General features: G+C 38.3%; 1 long non-coding RNA gene across 1 annotated transcript; it reads right to left on the reverse strand.

Annotated features, from left to right (window-relative positions):
- Positions 1 to 1041: 1041 nt before the first annotated feature.
- Positions 1042 to 2711, reverse strand: LOC112501168. The gene is made up of 3 exons (XR_003067429.1): positions 2530 to 2711; positions 1864 to 2051; positions 1042 to 1227 (listed from the first exon to the last, which is right to left on the reverse strand). It is a non-coding gene; the product is annotated as an uncharacterized LOC112501168 (long non-coding RNA).
- Between the last annotated feature and the right edge of the window lie 2289 nt (positions 2712 to 5000).

Genomic DNA, 5000 nt, shown 5'->3' on the forward strand with positions numbered 1-5000 from the left:
TTTTCTCAAGAGCAAATTGCATTTTCTCTTCATCTAAAGCCTTTTGCTTTAGATCAATGCTTTCGGACAATTTCTGTAGTTGACTCTGACAGTCTTCGGAGATGTCTTTCTTTTCTTTATCATTCTTGGCTCGTTCCAAAATGATAAGCTGCTCAAAATCCAAGATTTGCTTTAACAGCATCTTTGCGTTCAGCTCGAGAGAGTTAATCTTATTTACAAAGGATTTTCGTTCAGAATCAAATCTTTTCTCAATCTCTATAATCTTATTCTTTTCTTTCTCTAAAACTTTCCATTCAGCATTTAAAACCTTTTCAGTCTCTAAAACCTTTCTTTTCTCTAACTCCAGTAAATTCCTTACATCAAACAATTCACTTTCAGAGTTATGCACTATAGTTGTTAAGTCCTCAATCTGTGTGTTTAACCTATCTGTCTCTTCTGGATCAACACATGTTTTCATCAGATCACTCAGCTTTTCTTGTAAAACTTTCTTTTCTTCTTTCTCTCTCTCTCAAGATAGCTAGTCAGAAGAGTTGTCCATGAGACATTCTTGTTAAAATGTGAATTTATTTTATCATACTTCTCTTTAAGCTCACGATATTCTCTAGCATAAAAAACTGCCATTTCAAAAATAGATTGATCAGATATAGGATTTATGCAGTGAAATCAGTCAAAAGAAATAAGAAACAGTTAAGCTCAAAATACAAACAAAAACACACTAAAACTGATGAGAAAAAAATGACGAAAACTGTAAAAAAAATCAATAAAAACAGTCACAACTGTTGAAAACTGTTAAAAACAGTCAACGACAGTTAAAACTGATGAAAAACAGTTTACGCGACGGAAAACAGTTCAAAGATTCTCAAACAGTTAAAACACACACAAAATAGATAAACTATGATCCAAAAAGTAAAATCTAAACAAAATTTAAAACCACAAACAATTATAAACCTAAAAATAAAACTATCCAAGTCCAAAACAGCAGAAAGTTTTACACTTAACAACACAAGTCTAAATATAACTACAATGTAGCTTCACATTAATCAAAAACAGTTAAGACAAAAACATTGTTTTAACAAGAACCAGCAGGCTTCAAATCCTCATTCCACACTTGATCCTCCTTTCCAWGATGAATCTTAGTGACTTCTTTGCAAAATCTCTTCAAACAACTTTGCAAAATCTGCTTCAAATCTGTCACAAAGTTCCAAGTAGCCTTTGATGTACCTGTCACTAAAACAATTGAACAAACAAATCACAAACACAGTTAGGCTGTTAGCTTGAAGATTTAAACCCTCTTTCTCTTGGAATGCAAGGGGTGCTGCTTTATGTGATAGTAACCTCAATTCTGAAAAATTGAAAGCTACGAGTCCTCAAAATAGTGGATATCTAAATGAGGGTACTGCTCTATCAAATAGTAACCTCAATTCTGATGATACTCAAGATCAGCTGATGCAAATGGTGGTAGAGCTCAAGTTTCAGAATGAGTACTTGAAGTCTCAATTCCATGAAATGAAGAATATACACACAGAGTCAGCTGGTTATTTCCAACAAGCTAAAGCAATTTATCAAGATGGTGAATTTGGAGGTTCCAAAGAGTTGCATGACAAAATAGATTCTGTGTGCTAATTTGTTGTTGCTGCTAGAGTCTGACAATCCTCAAAACCAAAAAGAAACAGCAGGAACAGAACAGTAGTCCGCTCAAATCTGATAAAAAGATCAAACAGTCTTTGAATATTATTAAGTCCGCTCAATACAAATCAATACACACAGCTTAACAGGATATTCATACAGTTAATACACAGCTTAAACAGTTTACTGCATCAATAAGCAGATTAAATCTATGATTCAGTCCAAATACGATCAAACCTGCTTAAACCTATGAGATCTGGGCATTAGTGGCTTATGACAGCAAGCATGTTTGAAGAACAGCAAACACCTTCTTCTCCACTGTTGACTGAGTTTGTCCACCTGATTTCTTGAGCGATTTAAACAGGCTGCTATCCAATTTAGAGAACTCTACCATCAGCTTCCATATTGCACAATCTGATATGAACCTGTCCAAATTAAGCCTGCAACTTAGAACAGTCTGAAATTTGCTCACTATACAGCCCGCTAAACTGCTCAACACAGTATCCTTCTAATATGAGAGATTTTAACAGAGAAACCTGTGTAGCTTGTAATACAGTAATAATACAGGAACTGTTCTACTACCTCCGCTCACAATCCTTGAAGCTTAAAAGAAAATTATATGAAAATCCCTTTTGACACAAACACCAGATGAGTAACAATACGGGAACTTTAGTTCAGACAACCTTCAATCGATTTAACATAGTCCGGTCAAGAGTTGTGTGAATCCGGACACTTATCCGCTCACGAGATGTACAATTTAGTCAGCGATTTAGATATCCGGTCATTAGTCCGCTCAAGTCTTTTTCACAAAACAATCACCCAATCAATCGATTACTTATCCGGACACGGACAAGTCCGCTCAAATGGTGTGCCTTAACCTGAGATTGAGGATGAATGACTTACCTGTGATGCCAGGCGATAAAGTGGACTCCGATCAAGCCAATCGAACGATTTAGATAAATCGGTCACTTATCCGGTCACTAGTTAATCGAATCCGGTCAAATGTCCGCTCAAGTTTACCTTAACGATTAAGAAATCCGAATGAAAGTCCTTGAATCTGGCTGTGAATCATTGAACGATTTATGAATCCGGCTGACCGATTTGTGCAAGTTGTACCTTTTGATTTGTGCGAATAAGAATCCGGTTGATCGATTGAAAAAGAAAGATATAGATTGTCTGTTGGGCCAAAACCAAAATGGGCCTCTTGAATTTTGAATGATTTAACTCAACAGATTTAATCTAAAGACCAAAAACAGATCAAAACTATCAAAAACACAAAAATAGAAAAAATTTAACTAAAAAATGGATCAAAAACACTGACTTTAAAAAAATCAAGAACACGAAAAAAAAATTAAAACACAAAAACCGATTAAATCTTGATATGCGATGATCAAATCACAAAAGTTTGTGAATAACAAAGATTCACAATTCAATTCTGAACATTTTGATCATGATTTTAACACGAAAACACAAGATTTTAAAAAAAATCGGATCAAACTCTAAAAAAATGAAGAACATGAAGAACTCTAAAAAAATTAAAAAAAATCTTCAAAGATCTTCAAATCTATTGATCTTTTCTTCTGATTTCTTGCATTTCTGCTCTGATACCAATTGTGTGTCCCTCTTTACTGATCAACTTCATGTAATCTTCATAACAATGGCAGATTTGATATAAACATTCAAGAACATTCATATGAGGATAGAGAGAGAAAGTCAACATCATAAATCTGGTCAAACCTCACTTTTCGTAATGTATATTACAATAAAGCTCTCTCACAGCAATTACAAGAAAAACTCTTATTTATATGGTCAAACATCTAAACATAGTCAAAGTCAAACCTGTCTAAGAAAAGTCAAACACGATGACTTTTACAATTATAGACAATATTTAACTTTCAAGGCGAATACAATCTAATACTGATTTTCAGTCCTAACAAAAAGGTTTCAGCTATTGAAACTCTCCTTACACCCGAGGCGTCTTTAGCTAATCCACCTAACTCTTCAGTGATTTCTCTCATCACTGTCGTATTCGTGGTACCTACCCCAACTGCCTCAATGACCCAAATCGCTAAAGGTGTGAATATCAGCGCCACCATCGCTGAACACCCACGTCTCTTCTTAACCATTTTCTCTTCTCCTCCTTCTTTGGTCTTTACACATGTCGATGATGTATCAGCGTCTGTCCTCCCTGATACTGAGACACACACCACTGGACCTAAGGTTGCTCCTTTCGACACTCCTCAGTATACAAATGTCCATCCTCTCGATGACATCTTTGCTCACGCCAGTGACAATCTTTTGGATGTCATTGATGGCCCCTCAGGTACTTCATCTTCCTACCCGTTCATTTCTACTAACCTTGAGCTGTTTGCTCACACTTCCTCTCTTGCAGGTCCTTCTTCTACGCATCAGCCTGATGCTGAGGGAGAGGAAGAGGATGGGGGCGAGAAAGAGGATGGAGGGGATGACGAACTTGATGATGACTATGATATGACATCTGATATTAAACTTTCCCTCCCTGTTGTTGATTTCGTTCTCTGCAGGATAACCGAAGTCCACCAAGAGATGCCCCGCCAGGCTGACCTTGATGCGAGCTTCCTCGCTATCCAGGCGGACGTTCAAGAAGTTTAGAGTCACCTCCTGACTCTCCAAGAAGTTGTTCAATCCAATACCGACGCCATTGTTGCTCTCTCCAGCAGGGCTGACGATGCTCAGGCTATCGCCGTTCAGCAGACTGGACTTCTTCAGCATATCCTAGATGCTGTCCGTCAACCAGCTCCAGTGATCCCACCTTTTTTCTATGCCGATGATCATGCCCAGCTCTATGAGACGCATGAGGCAACGACAACTCTAGCCGGTGCTCTATCAAGGCTAGAGGAGGTAATGGTTCTCCAGCGTCAGCGCTTGGACGAACTCTCTGACAAATTCTCTCAAGTATTAGCCAGAGAGGGGGAGATGAGGTTCGATGCTGGTGGATCATCTGATGATATTCTTGCTCCTTATGCGGCTATTGGTCTAGGATCAGCTATAGTTGAAGCTGAAGCTAAGGCTCCTAGAGCTGAAGCGGTTGCTGCTCCTGTAATCCCAACCACCGAAGCTGTTTCAGCTGAGGTTGTCGATGCCATCCCTAGAGATGATGCTCCTTCCATCATCGCTGCTGGTGATGATGATGATGATGATGATGATGACGACGAAGATAATGACAATGAAGATGATGAATCTACCATTCCAGGCCCCGGAAGTGACCTAGATGGTGACGAGGACGATGATGATGAAGATGACTTTACCATCAAGTACTAGAAGCCATCAACCGCCACCAAGGGAGTCACCCTCAGGGATTCTGCATCCTAGAGGAAGCAAAGGAAAGGTGAATC

This window comes from Cynara cardunculus (genome assembly GCF_001531365.2).
Source record: "Cynara cardunculus var. scolymus isolate 2C chromosome LG 1, CcrdV1, whole genome shotgun sequence".
NCBI lineage: Eukaryota > Viridiplantae > Streptophyta > Magnoliopsida > Asterales > Asteraceae > Cynara > Cynara cardunculus.